The 21,240-nt window shown below is 43.6% G+C and overlaps 1 protein-coding gene across 2 annotated transcripts in view; it reads right to left on the reverse strand.

The window, feature by feature from the left end:
- CCDC13 (coiled-coil domain containing 13) overlaps window positions 1–21,240 on the reverse strand; it is a 527,643-nt gene that overhangs the window by 472,778 nt on the left and 33,625 nt on the right. The window lies entirely within an intron of this gene.

The following is a 21,240-nucleotide window of genomic DNA, read 5'->3' on the forward strand; positions in this document are numbered from 1 at the left end:
AATCTTACTCCGCGAGGACGTTACAGCTCTCTTGGCCAAGGGAGCCAAAGAAAGGGTCCTGATGTCAGAAGTAGGCAGTGGTTGTTATCCCTGCTACTTTCTGATTCCAAAAAAGAACAAGGGTCTCTTCGCTCTATCTTGGATTTAGGGGGCATCAATCTCTTCCTCAAAAAGGAGATATTCAAGATGCTCACTCTTGCTCAGGTCTTGTCTGCCTTGACTAAAAAGACTGGATGGTAGCGTTGGATTTGCAGGATGCGTATTTTCACATTCCCATCCTGCCTGCTCACAGGCACTGCTTGCAGTTCAAGGTGGACCACGAGCACTTTCAGTTTACCGTGCTTCCTTTCGGTCTCACCAGTGCCCCTCTGATGTTCACAAAAGTGATGGCGGTAGTAGCAGCTCATCTGTGCAGGTTAGGGGTTTCAGTCTTCCCCTATCTCGACTACTGGCTGTTCATGGCTTCTACGCCCCAGGCTCTCGTCAACCACCTTCAGATGACACTGAACCTCCTGCATTTGCTGGGGTTCACTATAAACGTGCCAAAGTCACACCTGATTCCCTCTTAGAAGCTCCCTTTCATCTGAGCCGTTCTGGACACCTTGCAGTTTCGGGCTTATCCTGCTGAGCAGTGAGTCCAGGATATTCAGGTTATGCTACCAATGCTTCGGCCTCTATCCTGGATTTCAGTGAGACAAATTCTGAGGCTGTTGGAACTCATGGCCTCCTGCATCCTCTTAGTCAAACATGCCAGATGGCATATAAGGGCTCTGCAGTGGGACCTGAAGTTCCAGTGGGTGCATCATCAGGGGAATCTTACTGACACGGTTCAGAACTCGGAGGGAACTGCAAAAGACCTGCAGTGGTGGTTAGTGAACTGCGATTGGGTCAGAAGCAGACTCCTCTCCCTTCCTTAACAGAGTAGTGACAATGCGCCACTTCAGGGATGGGGAGGCCATCTGGGAGAGGCGGAGATCAGAGGCCTCTGGCAGAATCAGGACTCCATATCAACTTATTGGAGCTCCGGGTGATCCGACTGGCACTGAAAGCATTTCTTCCTATTGTGAAAGAGAAGACAGTGCAGGTGTTCACGGACAAGAGCACCGCAATGTGGCACTGCAACAAGCAAGGCGGTGTGGGGTAGTGGACCCTTTGTCAAGAGGCCCTGCGTCTCTGGACATGCTTGAAACAGCAGGGCATAACTTTGGTGGTTCAACACCTGGCAGGTTCCCTGATCACCAGGGCAGACGAACTCGCCCGTCGGTGCCTAGCGGATCACAAATGGTATCTCCACCCAGGGGTGGAACAAGGACTCTTTCAGCAGTGGGGAGAGCCTTGGTAATATCTGTTCGCCTCTGCAGAGAACGTGCATTTTCAGCAGTATTGTGCACTGGAGCTTCCAAGGCGGCAGTCGCTCTGCAATGCTTTTTGTCACAAGTGGAATTCTGGCCTGTTGTATGCCTTTATCACTTCTGCCCAGAGTTCTCAAGAAGATCAAGAACGTCTGGGCCCAAGTAATCCTAGTGTCTCTGGATTGGGCAGGGAGAGTGTGGTACCTCGAGCATCAATCCTCCAATCAGGTTGCCCCTTCGGGTAGAACTTTTGTCACATCAGCAGTGGAAGGTTCTCCACCGAAACCTGTGAATTCTGCTTCTACACGCATGGAATTTGAGCAACAACAGTTGAGTGCTTTTGACCTTCCCCCCAAAGTCTGTTAAGTTATTTTGGCAGCCAGGCGTCCCTCCAATAAAATGCCTACTGTTGGAAACGCTTTGTATATTATTGTAAAGAAAGGTATATTGATCCTCTTTCCGCTTCTCTTTCTGAATAGCCTTCTCTTTATTCTATCCCTTGCCCAACAAGGTTCTGTGTTGGGTACTCTCAAGGGCTATCTTTCTGCTTTATCGGCATTTCTTCGGCTACCTGATCAGCCTTCACTTTTCAAATCTCCCATTGTACATAGGTACCTCAAAGGGCTTGTACAATATGTTTCCTCCTACGCCCTTTGTTATGCCCCAGTGGGATTTGAATCTGGTCCTCACACTTCTAATGTGTGCTCCTTTTGAGCCTTTACACAACTGTCCCGTCCAGCTGCTCACCATCAAAACAGCCTTCTTAGTGGCGATAACATCTGCGAGGAGGGTGAGTGAGATGCAAGCTCTTTCATCTAAGCCGCCTTATCTCACCATGTTCCCAGACAAGGTGGTTCTCAGAACACATGCCTGTTTCCACCCTAAGGTGGTGAACCAATTCTATCTGGGAAGGAGCGAAAAGGAGCAACTCCACCGGATGGACCCAAAAAGAGCGCTGTCATTCTACCTTGACTGTACAAAAGAGTTCCGGGTGGATGACCAACTCTTTGTGGGGTACGTGGGAGCAAAGAAGGGTCGGGCAGTGCAGAAGCTAATCATTTTGCGCTGGGTCGTTCTCTGCATCAAGATCTGCTACACATTAGGCAAGAAGCAGCCTCCTGAGGGCTTGAGGGCTCATTCCACCAGGGGCAAAGCTGCTATCACTGTACTAGCTCGGGGCATTCCAGCCCTGGATATTTGTCAGGTAGCAAAGTGGTCATCTTTGCACACATTTAACACTACTGCCTGGACAATCAGGTTTGGAGAGACAGACATTTTGCCCGTTCGGTACTACAGGACTTCTTAGTGTAAGTAGAGTCAACTGCAGACCACCGCCAGGAGGTTATGGCTTGGGTATCTTTTCAAAGGTTAAGAATCTGCATTCGGAGTCAGCTGCAGATTCCTTACCTTATCAGATGAACAAGTTACTTTTCTTCAGTAACGCATTATCTGGTAGAGACTCTATATCTAGCTGCAGATTCCTTACACCACCCATGCCTCCCTGCTCTGCGGATATGTCTAGAGGGTTAGGGTTTATCCCTTTTAGGGCGCTAGTTTTGCACAGACAAAGAGTTAGTTTTATCCATGACTCTGAGCTTCTGGCGTGGAAGTTTGTGGGTAAAAGAACTGACATACACGTTCCAGAGTGGTGCCTTTATAGGTGACCGTGACTTCCCAGGCGGCTCCAACAACGCCATGCGGAACCGAACGACGCCACCCGACAGCTCACTGAGCAAAATATTCCAGATTCCAAGCTGATGCCAGGAAATTCAAAGGTAAGGAATCTGCAGCTAGATAGAGTCTCTACCAGATAATGCGTTACCGAACGTAAGTAACTTACTCATCATTACTTATGTTAGGATCTTTTTCATTCTATTGTATTCATGTGCTCATGGTGCTCCTTTTCATTTTTTTTATGTATAGTTTGCTGTTTGCCATTTTGTTTATAATTACAGTTTGTACAACGTTTTCTTATGGATTGATAAAGTATAAATAGCTCATGTTATACAATCATAAATTATGACATATAGTAAAAAGCACACTACCATGAGATAAATGTGCAAGGCAATTTGTGTTTTTATTCACACTATACATTACAGATCAAAAGTTATGTTTTTCTCAAAATAATACTGCAAAATATTAGACAACATGTATGAGACACTTACAAGGACAGAGTAAGTTCATACATTCCAAAAGGAGCATCTACGACAAACATTCTGTGTTGAGGTTGCATTCACTACTTGCAATCTGGTTCGCCAGAACACTGACAAAACAGAGACAAAGAATGCCCTTGTCTACGGGCAGGAATCAGACTGGAAAACTAGGGATATGATGATTAGGGAGGCAGGCATGCCATTTAAGAAGCTCCTATTTTTTTGCAAAATGTTGATGCCAAGATAGGCATTCATTAGGACTAAGAAAAAAGGGAAAGTATTCAACCCAAACTGCATCCAAAATAATCATCAAACATATTGCCCAATTTCATAATATTTACATATATTACTTTAATTTAACTCGCCATAATGTTTATACCTGCAATTCGTTTTCATATATTCTGCACTAAAACCACACGTTACTAACTTAAAAAAAGACTTTTAACATTATAGTGTGGATTTCTTGTGTATGAACTTTCTTCGGGTAAAGATGTTCCAGGAACCCACACTAAAATAAAATGTATTTCTGCAAACTGACAGGATCTGATAGTTGCCAATTACCTCTCACCTCCCTCATCATATTCATTATTAATAAGGTGTCTGCCACCTCAAATCAGGAACAAAGGAGGAAGATGATAAAATGCAAGTTCTACCCACATATACACTGTGCTGTAAATGGGCTAACACTTCCAGGGTCTTCATGTTTTGTTTTTTAGTTGCCTAAGATGAGGAAGCAGGAAGGCTTTGCAGGGCTTAGAACTTGGATGATGTTCTCATACTTTCCCTAGTTGGCTTGGAAGGTTGTGATCCTCTTCCATGGGACTACAGGCAAATAATTTGCAGGCTTGAAGGAACTCCTAGCTGTGGTGACAACATTTGAGAGAACCCTAGACATCTCTTCCCCGTTTTTAATGGCTGCCTCGATTCCTGTTCCGTAGCAGTGTGGGATTCCCAGTAGAGGGTAGCGTCTTACTATAGAGCATGTTTCTGGAATCTGGCTAGCGCATGGTCAGTGAGAAGATTTTGTAGATTGCATGCGCACACTTTCTTTTTGGGTAAATTAAGTGAGTGTGCTTTTTTTTTCTCTTCCTTGTATGCATGGAAGCAGGTAATACCACTGTTGTACAGAAACCTGTATGGAAAATTGACGATTGGCCAACCTTTGTCTTGTCGTTCCACTACGAGGGCTGTTTGAAGGTTTGCTGGGGCAACCTTCTCTCATCATTTAGGGGTGCTAAGGTCCCTTTACATAATTTACTTCTATGTAAGATAGGGCCTGCTGCTTCTAGAAGATTGTCCAGTATACAATTCGACCCAGTGGAAAGAATGAAAATTATGTGAGTAATACGAGACGACGGACTGGTCTGTGCTCGCTCTCCTGAGAAGGTGTGCACACAGCATTCAGATCCCTGAGCCCAGTGCACGCTGACTCAACGACTTGCGACTTAACAAACTCTTGATCTCCCATCAACACTGATGCTGCCGAGGCTGGGGAGTATGCGTGGACCAGGCAAAAAGCATCAAGACCTGGCGAGTGACTGCAGCCAGGTGGCGTGCGACAAGGATGCCCGCCAACGTCTACTGACCGCCTTCTAGGCGCAGCTTTCATAATACTGCTTGCTCATTGTACGCTTTAGAACATTAACCAATGAAGCAGATCGATAACCCGAAGTCAGAATCCAGGTAATAACACTGCAGAGATGTTGAGGCAATGAAGGGCCTCAGATAAGGATAAGAAAGAAAGACTAGTGAGCAGAGAGCAATTGTAGTGATAAGTTGCTGCAGCGAGGTCTTGTGAATGGGTTAGCCACGGATGGAGGTTGTGGATGGTGCACCATTAATCCGTGGAGGTGGCTGGGCTAGGACTCAGTGCAGCCCCTCCCACAATACCACTGTACTGCAGTACCCTGTGGGACTCCCTACTGCTTTCTACTGCTGCATTCTATTGCTTACTGCTGCTCAAAGATTACAGAGTACAGATTGCTGGTACCTGATACCCGACACCCGTTGCCTGATACCGGATATTGATGATACAGATCTCTGATGACTGCTAAAGTCCACTATGAGCATTATTTTCTATTCTGCATTCGTCCCGTTAATAATTGAAAACAAATCTGAATTCTTCAACCTTGAACCCAAGTCACCTGCTTATCCAAGCCTCCATTTTGTGTGAGTGGCAAAGCATGACTCCAAGGAGAGATTAAGAGGCGTTTAACATAGGAGCTTGAGAAACAATGTGGTAAATGGTGATAACAGGAAAGGACATTGGACTCTTTACATTAGCATGGTGGGGCAGTTTGTTAAATCTGGATATTCGCCCTCTCTTTTTGTCTTCTGTACAATTCGGCCCTGATAGTGGGGCATTATTGAACAAGGGCTGGCCTGTAGTTGGTCACTGAGTTGTATCTACTGTGTCCCTCCGTTATTACTTCGGTTATATCCCACTGAAGCTATTCAGTACAGGTATCGGGTGGGAGAACCCCAGAGGGTGTTGAGCAGTCTTCTCCCTGCTGATCTACAGGCTACTTGAGGCTTTCTAGGAAATTACTAACAATCTATTAATGTATTCCCTGACTGCCTGTTGCTACATATCCTGGATATCCTGGGGAAGCGATTAATGATTTATTGATGGATGTCTACTCCAGCAGGGCTGTTGAGCCTGTAAGTAAAGCCCGGAAAGTTGTTTCAAATCTGTGTCAAATATTTCACTTGTGTGGTCCCAACCAAGTACCGGAAATGATTGTCGCTAGAAAATTGGGCTTACTGATAGAAAATAAAGGAGGAGCGGATATCTCCCAGAGTCCAGGTTGTACACAGCACTCTAGAGTCATAAAGAGAAAAGAGCTGGGCGTGAAGTCTGGCCCCATAAGATTATCAAACAACTCAATCAGAAAATATATAACGGCTCTTGTAAGCAGTGATGAGGCAGAGAATAAAAAGGACTTTTTGGGAGCCCAACGCATAAAAGCTCATTATAATCCAAAGGAGGTGCATGCAGGAAAACCAGTATCTCACAAAGCTATGGAGGCCAGAGACGCCTTGGGTGGTGTAAAGCATGTTAGAGAAAAATCGGAGGCGATTAGCATAGACCTAGTCGACCAGACACTAGGAAAGATGATAGGCTCAAAGAAGACTATTTCTGATAAAGGAATATGGGGGTGCTCCGAATGATGAAGATACTTTTGTAAAGTGCAGGAGGCTCAAAAATGCATCTAGGGCTGATGTATAGATAAAGGTGCAGGCACAAGTACACTGAGACAGAAATAGTGATTCATCTTGTATTATTAGCAACTCACCTGTACATGCAACAAAGAACCCACACCCCAGGTCCAGTATAAAGTACCAGGAAGTGGGGAAAGGGTTAATTATAGAGGCAGAGGTAAACCACAGGGAGTATAATGCAGTGAGTGATAGGCCTATGCTTACAGGCATGAATGAGGCTGTAATAGGCCAATACGAGATGCCACTGTGCTCTGTTATCCAAGAATATCCAACAGTAGAAAAGATCTTCTAGCCACTTAAAGGTCAGAGGGTAAACCCAGTACTGAGAAAGACAGACACACAAGGTAGCCCTACAAGATTTTCTCTTCCTTTCCTGACTTACTTGTCTTCCATGCAAGAGGAAGAGGTACTTGGGCCAGTAATCAAAGCAGTATGGGATAGAGATCAAGAGATACAAGAGGGGGGAGTTGCCTCTAGACAAGTTAAGGAACTGCTAGTGGGTGAAATGCAAATTAACATCAAATGGCTGCATTCTATGAGCAATACATTGGAATCCCCTGCCCTACTGCTAGCAAGACTTGTAAATTACATCAACCATAGCCAAGATAAAAATATGTTAATATTACAACACCTCATAAATCTTGAAGCGAGGCATCAAGTGCCAAATAATGAAGAGTTTAAACTCCATGAACAGCATTGAAAGCCCTGATAGATGAACTCACAAATTACTGATTTGGAAGTAGGTGGTTATGATCCTAAATACTCTCAAAACTATGATGCTCACGCGGGTGGGTTAGGTGATGGATGCTACCCCTTGGCGGATGCTCTAGGTCAGGATGAAGGTAAACATAGATATGAGTCCTGAACAGATGTTATGAATAAGGACAGTCTGTATAACGAAATGGAGGAGGCCACAGAAGCTCTCAAGCCTGAGGATGAGAATGGATAAGCAAAAAAAAAAGGTCAGGAGAATATTTTTTCAATCTTTCAAAAGAATAGTGGTAGGAAGACAGATTACAAAAAATATTATCAAAAAATGTCTAAGAAAATGAAGAACCATAGAATGACGAAAATGGGCAGGAGAATTATTAGGCTTGCTTCCCAGATAAGAAAAAGAAGGATAATTGCTCCCTGGGAAAAGTAAATCCAAGAGAAGTAAAACTGATCTCCTGTGAGGGGCTTATTCTGAAGCAAACGTTAATTGAAAGTCATGAGAGAAATAAACTCTCAAGCACCGCTGTGAAGGACCTGGTCAAATATAATAACATTTAAAGAAAAGTCAAAGGCTATACTCGTGGAAGCTAAACCAAAGTCATCAAAAAGTTATATTCATAGCCCTTCTATCGTTAAGACCCCATCTAAGCCTGCAACTCAGAATACTGCAGAAGAGGAGCCCTCTGGTGGTAAACTGGGACACCACGATAATGGTGTAGTTGAATATCCAGGAAAAGTGACAAATCGTGATAAACAAGACATTGATGACAAAATAATATTGTTAGTGGACATATTTGTGGACGGAGAGCACAAACAGGTTTTAAACTGTTCAAGAATTTTGGCAATTCATGTCTCTCTCCCAAAGCTATCAAAAATATCATCTAAAGATATATCCTTGGTTACACTGCTTAAACAAAATACCCATGGGTACAAAGATCAAACTACAGTGATACACTTCCGTTCACAATTAGTGGCAGAAATGGTCTTACGTTGCATTGATGATCTATGATATTCTAGCTATAATATGTAGGAAAACAACAAAGATATTTCTTGGACCTGGCACTATTTACAGGGTCATCCCCAAACCTTTTGCCTTCCTCCTCCTATTTTTTCTAACCCTTTTTGTTGCCGTTAGGACTCTGGGCACCTTACCACTGCTGATCAGTGCTAAAGTGCATGTGTTTTCCCCTTTAAACTTTGTACGATTGGCTTACACCTAATTGGCAAATGTAATTTACCTTTAAGTCCTTTGTTCAGCAGTATCCCTATACTCAAGGCCTGTAAATTAAATGCTACTAGTGGGCCTGCAGCGCAGCTTGCGCCACCTACAGAAGTAGCCTTTCAAACCTGTCTCAGGCCTGCTACAACAGAGCCTGCGTGCGTAGTTTACTGCCACATGGTCCGGGCATCTAAATTTACTTGCCAGGCCTGGAATTCCCCTATTACTACATATGTCACCACTAAAGTAGGCCTTCGCTAGTACTTTAGGTAGGGTGCTGTGTGTGTAAAAAGTAATACATAGGTCTTTAGGTACTACACGTCCTAGTAGTGACAAACAGCCATGGAGTTTCTCACTATTGTGAACGCTGCCATTCTCAGAGGATTTGTTGTAATGTTCCTGTTCCTAGCATGTGCTAGGTCTGGAGCCTCGGTGACACCAGTGTTCCAGGACACACATTCTGGAGCCTGAGAGACGCTGATGTTCCAGGATGGGGTGAGGTTTGAATTGGTGTCGGTTGAGGTGAGACGTAGCACGGATCCTGTTTGGGTTGGTCATTTACAATAAATCTTCGTTTGACTCTTCTTTCCTGCCTCATCTTAACAGGATTGCATTGGAAAATGCCCTAACATGTGTCTAAGTGGTATTGTTTAATCTATGAGGGGTGTGGCGTAGACACGTTTGATATGGTTGTAATGGTAGTGAGGAATGCTGCTTACTGGTGTAGGTGGTTGTTTTTATTACCATTATAGGAATGCCACTTTTAGTAAGTGAGCATTTCTCTGTGCTTATGACTCTGGTGTTTTGTAGCTTGCCTCCAATCCACGTCTGGGGCAGAGTGACAGATGGGCTTTGTGCATACTTTTCAGACAGCCTGTACACAGAGACAGTGCAGGTGTCACAAGAATGCATCTACATATTGAATGGTCTGCCTGGGCTGGGAGAGGTAGAGGCGGGATACCCCTGCATTTGTAAAGGCTGGCCCTGGTCTCACACAAAGGGCTTGTTTACCCCCTGCTGATGTCTGGAGCCAATGCAGGAGGAGAAACGGGACATCCCTAGAACCGGTTAGTGCTGGTTGGAATCCCTTCTTTCCCTTCTGTGGAGGCTGTGCAAAATGAGTATAAGTACAGAGGGTTGCCCCCCACATTTTAGACACTAATAGACTAATGAACTAGACACTGGATGCTGCTGGAAGGACTCACCAGGAACTGCCTTGGGACTGCTCTGCTGTTGTGCTGGACTGTGATCTACTAGGACACAGAGAGGAACTCCCACTGACTTGTGAACCCTTGAGCTGGCCTGCGTTTCTGGGCCCTGCCCGCCTGTGCACCCACTGCTGTCTCCAGGGTCTCGGCGGTGTCCACCCCTTTTTTTCCCCCCAGTACTTTTATTCATTCTCCCAGCACGAGGGAAGCGCTTTACTGGGTCCCGGAGGACTCTGTGGTGTTGAGGAGCCCGACGTTGGAGTTCTGTGGTCACTGCGAGGAAAGCCCTCTCTGTCCTGAACGTGTGGACAGAGGTGAGGAACTGGACCAGAGTGTTCCTTGTCCATCACTTCAGGACTCTATGTTTCTTTGCCAGTTTGTGGCTCATGGCAAAAGGGGAGCACACCGGGCCTTGTGTGGAGTTCACCGGCTCATCTTCAGCTTCTCTTGGAGAACAGAGGGGTCCATGACTTACATAAAGCAGGGGAAAGCACTGTTCTGCAGCATCCTGTGGCTCTCCCTCTTGGATGCAGCCACATCGCGAGTCAGAAGCAGCTGCCTCCACAAACCTTTGGCCTCCCCTGGAGAAGAGGGTAGTTGTCCGGAAGGGACCCAGATGCGCTCCCCTTGGTGTGGCTGGCGAAGACGCGTGCTGCTGCTCCAGGACAACCCCACTTGCATGGAGGCCCGTGCGGGGTCTCCCTACAGATTTCTGTGATGGACACCCCCCACTGTCGAGGCATACCTAGAGCGGGCATTTTTCTACTGAAAGGCTGACCGGACAGGGAGGAATCCTCATCGGAGGCCCGATCCTGTCAGTCCGATGAGAACAACACTGCATTTACTGTAATTATTGCCCAGGGAGTGGACAGAAGGTGTTCCAATTACTGCACTTCCTGTGACAGAAGCGCAGTTGTGCTGTGGTTCTCATGTAGGAGTGTTTCCCTGCAGTTCATTACCCTGTGATACATATCCCCCTTGTTGGGCGACATATCTCTACTAGGTGGGTAGGTGGGTGGGTGGGTGGGTGGGTGTGGGGTAACGTTTTTAGGACATTTGCCAGATGGGAATATTTCATTTTATCAGCACTCCTGATAATGCCTTGGCCTCTCTAATAATATGTTTATCCAACCAGGGCATTGTGAGTGTCTGACCTATGCCATATAGTAATGTTTCATTTTATGTGCGTTCAGGAGGATGTCCTGGCATTCCTGATAATGTGTTTATTCTGATGTGTGCCTTTTTGGGGGTAATGACAACTTGACTACTGCTTGTGTTGCAGAATACCAGTAACCTATGTGTTTAGCTGACTACTTCTTGCTTTTGCAGGAGTACTAGTAACCTGAGTAATGTTCCGACAGCTGCTTGTGTAGCAAGGTATTACTGATACATGTTGTGTTTGGTCTAATAATGTTTTATGCTATACAGTTTATTTTTATATAACTTATTGTTGCGTTTCCTTTGTGGTTTATTTATTGTGTCACATGTGTTGCGAGTGTTGTTTAAACGCTTTACACATGACTTATGGGATAAGCCTGGTTGCTAGTGCCAAGCAACCAAGGTGGTGAGCAGTGGTTATCTTGGATGTGTAACTCCCACGCCCTGACTAGAGTGGTGGGTTCTGTCTGGCTTAGGTGCATACCCTAGCCAACCAGAAACACAATTTCTAACAATATATTAAAAGGTAACCAGAATTGCAAGGAAGACCAAGGTCCATTTAGTCAGGAAAATAAGGTTATCGCCTACGGTCAATGAGTTGACTGGTGTGAAACAAGTTTTCTGGGAAAGTGAATGAATTGGGAGTTAAAAAACTGATCAAGAAAGACTAAAATATAGGTATTGTAATGATTGTTTCATTCCAAAAATTGATGACTGGAATTGGACTGTGACTGTAATAAATTCAGAAAGCCAGGTTCGTAAATGCTCACCTTGGAAACGGTGATGATCTGATATGTTGCATGTCCTGGAATATTGCAGGGTTAAGAAAGAACTTGCAGCCTCTTGTTTGGATTTTGAAGGACATGGATATTACTGCCATGTTACAGGAACTTGGGATTCATATGATCCAGTGATGAATGAGTTTACTTCTTATAATGTTAATGCAGTGAAAGGGCAAGTTGGAAGTTAATCAGGGGGTCTTGTAACATTAATATCCACAAGAAGAGATATAAGGTTGGGGAGGATCTGTAAGTAATTCAAATATCTTCTAACAGTTTTAATACCCATGTTTAATCAGAAGATCCCTTTTAAAACAAATGAAATTAATGATTTTATTGTTATGAATACATGTTTTCTGCCATGACAAGCAAGTCGATCAATTGACACCCCTCTTGGATAAGTTAAATAGATCATATCTCCAGTATACAATATTACGATCTGGTGATTTTAATGCTAAAATCCCTAATGTCGGTTTGTGTGATGAATTTCAAGCCAGAAGGGAGGCAAGTTTCAATAGCCAGTCTGAATAATTAACTAATAAAACTAGAGATGCCAAAGGAAGGAAATTGTGGATATTTTAAATTAATTCAATCTTATAGTTATTAATGGAACATGCAAAGGAGATCAACTGAGTAAACCTACATTTGATAATGGCAAAAAATGCTTGCTGGTCGATTATGAAATCCCATCTATTGAGAAATGTTGTTAAGTTGAGGATTTGATGAAAGGGGAGTTAGCTGGCAGTGATCGTCAGCCTCTTTTACTAATTCTTGGTTGGATGACCAGAGGAAGAGAGATTTGGCAGAACTAAGCCCATGTCCAGTGTTAGAATGGCCAAAGAATATTATGGACAGTGAAAATGAAGAACAAATTAAAGCAACTGGACCAGACCCTCATGACTCTATACGGTGGAAGCTCACCTAAAAACATAATTATAGAACATGAAAGATTGATTAATGACATAGGCCTATTACCAGTTAAATTGAGAAATACGTATAAAAAGAGGAAAACCAAACCAGGGTTTGAGGTTAAAAAATAAAAGCGAAGATAGCACAGAATAAAAATAAGGTAAGCAATTAAATTAGATCACAAGACCAGAAATAGGCAGATTAACATATATTAAAGAGATCTGAGAAAGGAAATAAAGATTGTTGGGAGAAGAGAAGGAGTCATTATGAACAGAAATAATCTCAGTCCTTCGCAATGGTAGAATTGGAACCTTTTGGAAAGTACTGGGTAAAGCATTAGGGGCTATAAAAAAAAACCTGAGAGCTGGTCAGTAGAGGAAGAACAATGACAATGAGTTAAGTATATCACGGTCCTCTATGGCAACAAGAACGGAAGTAACAGCAAAAGGGAATTGCAGCTATACTTGGGTAGCTGTCAGAGCACTATTATTCTAAGTAGGGGGATGATGAATTTAATACAGGAGATGACAGCTCTAATAAAGAACCTAGAGAGTTTGCATGGCCAAGAGTCGGAGGGGTTATCAGCAGACATCTTAAAACTCAACCCCAACATTTGGGCACAAGTACTAACTCCCCTAATTGCTAATGTATATTACTCAAATTCAATTCTGGAGTCTTGGAAGGGGGTATTAAAGTTTCAATTTGTAAAGAAGGTTCTTTTGAAATACCTAATAGTCATTGAATGATAATCTTCTGCAGCAGACCGTTGAACCATGGGCAGAGGCAGAAAACATCCCCCCCACCTCCACCCGGAATTCCAGCTGGGTTTCAGAAGGAGCAATTTCACTGTTGATGGGTGCTTTGCATTAAAACTGTTAGTGAAAGAGTATGTTGTTAAAAGAAGAAAAGCAATTTATGTAGCATATATAGATTTATCTGCTGCTTTTGATATGATCAACAGAGCTAAACGCTGGAAAAAAAACTTATGAATTGGAATACATCCCTGGGATTACTGTAGCTGATTGTACAACATGGGGGTTCTTGGACCAAAATAGTACTGGGAAGTATAAGAGCCCTAACAAAGAAAGTTTACACTCTGAATGAGTTGTGCCAAGGTTGTAAATTGGTACTGTTGCTTTTTTCTTTATACATACCAGATATCTTGGTGAATGTATGTCCTAGTCACACTTTTCTATCAACATTAGGAGAGTCAATCCCAGCAATACTAGTTGCTTATGACACTATCCTATTGGATTGCACACCATTAAGCCTTCAAAAGCAGTTGGATGCTTTCTCAACTCATTGCCTAACTAATAATTTGAAAATGAATATAGAAAAAAATAAGCAATGGTATTTTCAAAAGCAAATAAACAAGATCGGTTAAAATGGTAGATCAGACCAAATACATTAGAAGAAGTGGTAAAGAAATATAATTATTTGTGTATGCTTTTTAAAGACTACCTTAATTTTAAGGCCCATATGGCTCCCCAGGAGCAAAGGGTGAAGGTTGTCACCTGGTCTTTGAAGAAACTGAACACTGCTCTGGGGCATATTCTGCTGATGTATTAAAAGAAATGCATAACCTCAAAATAGTGAGTTTTATTGCTTTATGATTCTGAAATCTTGGTGGAATCAGAAGAAATGGTTATTTGGAAAAACTGGTTGAACCTTCCAAAAGGATCAATAAATGGTGAGCTTAGACTGGCATTGGGCCTTCTGAACATTAAACAAATATACTGGCAGAGAATCTTAAACTATGGAGCTAGTTTGCGGTTATCACCTATGGGCTCATTTGGGCATTTGCTAAAATGCCAATTACAACTAAGGGATGCAATCCATTGGATAATAAACCTATGTAGTATATTGCAGGCCTTAAATATGCCTCAGCCTTCACTCATAGTGAGCTGCAATTAACTGTTAGTAAATATGTTAAAAATCCACTCTGTATAATCGGATATTACTGACTGAAGGAATAGACCACAGGTTGTACACTTACTAAGCACAGACTATAAAAGGTAAGCTACAACAGTATTTAAAATATATAAAAGCAAAAAAAAAAAAAAGAATTCAATATTGTTGAAGTTGAGACTAGCGCAACTGCCGGCAATCTTAAAGTGGAAATATGGCAGTGTGATCTCAAACAAAGAGCATCCAATAAAGGATCTCTGTCCCTGCAATGGACAGTGCTCTTTAACCTTATGTCATATTTTAATCTTCTGTAGTGTGATTAAATGTGAAAGAAAGAAAATGGTTTAACCGGTTTTTAGAGAGCATCAGGTACGACATACCCAAGACTTATTATTTTTAATAGTGCAATATAGCAACATCAAGCTATGTTATAGGGCAGATACATTTTTAGAGATGGTATATAATAGGCTGAATAATGAGGATGAGTTAAATAATATTAATGGTTAGTGCCAGTGAAGTAATATGTGTCATACAAATCCTGTGGTATTTTACATTATTATGCTATGTTAGTGTGATCACTCTTTTCACCTCCTATGAAGTTAAATTGTATTTATTTTATTTATAGAATGTGCACATGGTTACTTTATACTAAATGAAGCAATGGCAATTTTATTGTAGTTGAGGCATGGGAATGTCAGTTTGATTATGTGGAGTGGTTTGGTTTTATGTATGTATGAGAGTAATGTGCAATATTTGTGTGCCTTGTTTGGCACAAAACAAACTAAATAAGTAAATAGGACTCAGTAATTGGCTGACTTAATGTATTTCCCTTCTCCATAAATGTCAGTGATGAGCAAGCATACTTGGAAAAAGAGGCAGGTGTCTCCCTCTGGCTCCTCCCAGTCTTTTCACTATCCTGAACCTACCTCACAAGGGACACAGGCCTAAGAAACAGGGCGAGGATGACAGAATCAGAAAAATTGTTCTAGAAACACTAGCAGCATTTAAGAAAGAGTCTGCTAGAAAACCTAGGAAAAGAACTGACCCGCCATTTGATATTGATGAGATAAGATTCACAATAATCTGGATGAAAAAGGAAATCCAAAGGCTGTTACTATCAGAGAAAATATGGGTTTCCTTCCGGTAGACAGACCTGGTACTTCGGATGACTCGATTGAGGCAGTTTCAAAGCCCATTAATATTTGCTTAACTATACACTAGTTTAGGATGGAAGTGGTGAAACAAGAAAGGATCCTGACAAAGTAATACTGCCAAGATTTATGGCCAACTTGTACCCTCGAGAGTATATGGAGAGTATGTTATCAGATGATATACACATGAATTTGGTGATGGCCAGTCTGATGGGCTGTTTCTCCATGACTTCGTTAGAGAACAACCAGACAAAAAAAGAATTCAGCCCTCACAAAGGTATTCTCAGGTTTTCACATAGCTATGAGGACAGGAATTTCTAGTGCCTACTCTGCAGAGTCCTTGATATAGCACTTTAAGAACTTGTTCAAGGCTATCCAAAAAAGGGTGAATGCTTGCTTTTATAGGAGGATATAAAATGACAAACATAATTCATCTCAGACATATTCTTTGATGTGATTAGGTAAGCTACTCTGGAAAGTGGGGCATCTACTGCTGCCAGGCACAAGTTATATCTCAAAAACAGGAATGCTGATGCAGCTGAGAGGGCAATAGCCTTGAGGATGCCGTTTGAAGGCTTAGGACTTTTTGGGGCAGAACTTGAAGATAAACAGGAAAGAAAGCACGTGTCATCTTTTCAGTGACAACTAACAAGAGCATCCAGTTCATCGAAATCCAAGCTGTCTTTTCTTCATCCTTTGAGAAGACAGCAAGGTAAAGATCAGTTTTCCAGACTACAGGGGAACTCCTCTTCTATCAAATCCTACAAGAAGCAGAAACAGGATGCAGGTAGCAAAAAGCAGCACTCCTATGCTAAAAAATTGATTCTCTAGTAGAGATCAAATTCACTGATTTGCTTCAGAGTGACAAAGAATCATGGCCAGTAGTTGGGTACTGGAAGTGATTCGGAAGGGGCACAAGTAGAGTTCTTGAAGACCACATGCCAACTGGGACCATTCATACGGCACTTCCTCAAAACTATGTGAAGAAGGGGATTCTGCTCAATGGAATCTGTACTGTTCAGATAATAGGAGTAATTGTTCAGCTACCAAAGAAAGAGAAAGGCTTAGTTTACTACATATTCGTCCTAGTATTGGAAGTATCCAGAGATTATCAACTGGTAATCGATCTAAAAAAATCTCTACACCTTCTTCATACAGAATATTCAATTCAAGTTGGAGACTTTGCAAAAGATCTTTCCATTAATTCCTCTCAATCGCTTTCTGATAAACTTGGACCTCATTGATGCTTATCAATAAACCATACTTTTATTAGAAATTGTCGACGGAATAAAGAGTCAGATTTGCATCTGAATTTGGGTATAGTGGTTCTCAAACTTGCATTACCACGATCTGTTCTGCACTATTGTTTGTGGTGTTTGTACATGCTTTAAATGTGGATGTTGCATATTTTCAAAATCCTCACCAGTACGGTTCTTAAATTTGTCAGAAGACTACAGCTTTGGTATATCTCATTAGTAATAAGTGAGACAAGGAAGGTAGGTGTAATGCTCCAATTACTTACTGGTAACCTTCATTACCATTAATCCATCTTCTCCTCGTCACATTCATTACATTCCTCCCACCTTTATGTTTTTCACAAGACTTGGCTATATACAGGACGAGCTTTAGAATACCAGCACCTTTATGGCACCCAGTATGAGCAAGGCTTGCATTTTAGTGTCCTCCTGTTTTGTTCCTCTCTTAAAGAGGCAGGCTTCTCTTTAGTAATAGCTGTGATAAGATGGACTAAGAATAATTTTTAAAAAACACTGGAAAGTAAAGGGGGTGCGAAACCTTCGTGTGGTCTTCCCCCAAACATTTGCCTTTACTCCTCCTGGTTGCTTAATTTGTTTTTGTTGGCTTTAGAACTCTGGGCACTTGACCACTACTAACTAGTGCTAAAGTGCCTGTGCTCTCTGTCTAAAATCTGGTAAAACTCACCTGCACCCAATTGGCACAGTTAATTTACTTGAACGTACCTAGCAAATGGTACCCAGAGGCTGTAAATTACATGCTACTATGGGGTGCAGCACTTGTTGAGCCACTGAATAAAGTATCCTTTTAAAACACATCTCAGGCCTGCTACTGCTGCCTGTGGTGCGTTTTGACCTGGCAAAAATAAACCTTTTGCCAGGCTTAAACCTTCCTTTTTAGGTCTCGGTTCTAGACAGAGGGCGTGTTCTGTCTCAAAGAGACATGCTGTATCTACTTCATGGGCTTAATGCCCGCTCATAAGCTTCCTATTTACTAGCACCATCGACTCTCCATATTACATTCTACCCATTTGTCAAGGGCATGAATACGTCATGCCGCTTCCGAAGAGTAGCCCTTCCCAAGAGCACTAGACAACTACTGTTAAACATACACAGCAGTCATTTTCATGCTTTGTTTTGAGACTACTTTTTTATTTTTGGAAATGGGCGACTGGACCACCACACATTGGACGCACTGTTGTTTTATTATTTGGTTTTGCTAAACAGATTTTATTGAGTTTTGCACAGAAAGTAGAAGACACTCAAGCAGCATGGTGGAGAAGGTTAGTCACTGTTCCGGTACAGCATTAACAACCAAATGACATATTGCAATATCACAAAACAGTGGTGCCAGCACCTCCCCCAGACAGAGCCTTAGGCTAACTGGCCAAGCCATTTTCCCCAGATTCCACCATGTTTGAGGGGACAGTCCCGGGCTTAATAAACTGGTTTCTCCTGCTGCACACTCCAGTCCAGCTCCCGGCGCCATTGGGAGATGGTGGGAGAAGTGGGAATTTTTTCAGCGGGTGGGAATGTCACGCTTGGTAGTCATAAGGGCTGCACCCAATATATCCTGTCAGCCCTCATAACCCCGGAGCTATAAAGGACTCTTAGCAGAAGTACCAGGGGGGAGGAGAGATCTTCCACCCCACCACATCGGTCAGCTCTCACTAGTGTGGACCAAAACTCTTGAATCCTAGGACACCGCCAGACCACATGATAGAAGTCAGCAGGTGTCTCAACATAACAAGGGCAGGTGGATTCAGGGGGGAGGCTCCCGTGATGTAGTCTCATTGGATAGAGGTAAGCACTGTATCGGCAATATATTTGAATCGGGCTCAGTTTGGTAGATATCGTAATAGTCCTAGGCGGGATAAGACCATCGCTCCAATCATCATCTTCGAGGGGACCATTCCAGTTCTCCCATTAGTTGCAAAGGTAGTGTAGGGTGTATGGGGCTTTAATGATCAATGACCGGTATATTCTGGACACTCCACCCTTGCCTAGTGTCCCCATGAAGAGTTTGGCCTCCAACAGGTTGAATTCAGGGTGAGGGCTGCCCTGGGAGAAATGGGATTGCAGGACGTGCCTTAATTGGAGATATTTGTACAATTGTGTGTTGGTGAGGGCTTATATGGTCTGAAGTTCTTGAAAGAACCGCATGTGTCCCCCCGCCCAGACGTTACCCAATTGGGAAATGCCTATAAGGTCCCACTTTCCAAAGCCCTGCAGAGACGCCACCTCCTGCAGCCAGGTGCCATGCCTGAAAGGTGTTTGTCGTGTGAGAGTTGTGTTCCAGCGAGTGTGATATAATGCTGTCATCCTAGCCAGAAGAGTTCTTTTGGTTGCAGTGGGGAGGCGTGGAGGATCGGGAAGCAGTATATCATGGTTGGTATTTAGGAGCAGCATAGTAGGTCCAGCTCCAGCCAATAAGCGGGATCCAACCAGCCCCTGTTGAACCAACCATGGATCATTAGGAGGTCAGGTAATAGGGATGGAGGTTAACCATACCCAGGACGCCATCATATTGGGCACACTGGCAGTGAGTAAGGGCAAGGTGGGGCCTGGATCCATGCCACAGGAAGGAGGTTGCAATCCTATTCATGGTTTGAAACCAATGCCGAGGTATGAGAAGCAGCAAATTTTGGAAGATATACAAAAACCTCAATGAGGATCATCATTTTATATAGAGCTATACCATACAAGAGGAGTGACTGCCATTTATTGAGGTCGGCCTTGGCCTTTTGCATCAGAGGTGCGAGGTAAAGGGACCAGGTCAGCTCGGGTGTAGGGCTACCCAAATACCCAGGTATTTGAAACTGAGCCGATGGTTGGGAATAGTATCTTGTGAATCAAATCAATCACGGGACTGGGCAAAAGACACCAGCACAGATTTGGAGGGGTTCATCCGGAGACCTCAGGGCTGCTCGTGGCAGGATCAGCACGATATTGAAGGATGTTGTTGGCATACAAGGTTATGCAATCCTCGTGTCTCTCACCTCCAACCACGCAGCTGTGCAACGTTACGAATAAGGCATGCCAGTGGTTCAATTGCTAGAGCAGAGTGGGGACAGGGGACAACCCTGCCTTGTCCCCCAGCTGAAGGCGAAGGCATGAGAGAGAACATCATGGATCCATGCCATGGGTTTGGAGTAAAGGGCCTGGACCGCTCCCTGAAGGCAGAGCCCGACCCCAGCATGCCTCAGAACCAAGCAGAGGTATCCCCAGTCTACCATACCGAAAGTTTTTTCAAAGTCAATGAAAAGTAAGGCTAAATCAATAGGTGACGGTGGGCCAGGGTCACATGACGGCGTCAGAGGCACTGCCTCGAGCTATGAGTCAGCATAAAGCCTCTTTAGTCAGGGTGCATTAGTGCGTGGAAGACCTGTCTGAGAGGGGTGACCAGTAGCATTGCAAAGATCTTGAGCTCCCCACACAGGCTGTGGTTGGAGGGTTTGTTTTTGGAATCACCACAATCGTGGCGGTATCTATTTCTGGGGGCAGGTGCCATTCTGCCCCAATTCTTTGCTAAGGGCCAGAAGTTGCGCAAGTCAGAATGTCACAGAATGTTCTCTAATACTCTGCAAGAAAACCATCGGATCCAGGAGTTTTCCCGGAAGCCACCGTGTTTATTTCTTTGGCCGTGAATGGTTCATCCAACATAGGGCTTTAGCTCGAGATAGTCAGGGGAGAGGTATCTTGTTAAGCAACCAGGAGGAGGAGTCGGTGTCATTTTCAGGGGTGGCTGTGTAAAGGCGGTGATAATAAAGGGCGAATGTCTGTGTTATCTCATGGAGGGTATTGAAGGTGTTCCTGTGCTCATCAACGATTTTAGGCACAATTCTAATTGCTTGGTGATGGGAAGCCAGCCAACATAGTAGCTACCCTTTCTTGTCCTCCCCATACCCATAGACTTAGACCGCTGTGGCACAGAGAGATGTTTGGCGGCCTCCAGGGATTGGAAACATATTTCACGTACGGGAGACCCAACTGGCAGGAGGTGTCACCACGCAGGTCTGTTGCAAGGCTTCCCTCTAAAAGTAATGTGGAGGGAACAAGCTTGTTCCTGTGCACAGATACAACCCCAGCAAATCCCCACATGGTTGCCTTACTGGCAGCCCAGAGGGTGCCAGTGGAGGCTATGAAGCCCTTGTTACTATGGAAATAGGCTTGGAGTTCCCTGCCAAGAGCCTGAACATAAGATTTGTCTTCAA

This window comes from Pleurodeles waltl, chromosome 10 (assembly GCF_031143425.1).
Source record: "Pleurodeles waltl isolate 20211129_DDA chromosome 10, aPleWal1.hap1.20221129, whole genome shotgun sequence".
In the NCBI taxonomy this organism is placed as follows: domain Eukaryota; kingdom Metazoa; phylum Chordata; class Amphibia; order Caudata; family Salamandridae; genus Pleurodeles; species Pleurodeles waltl.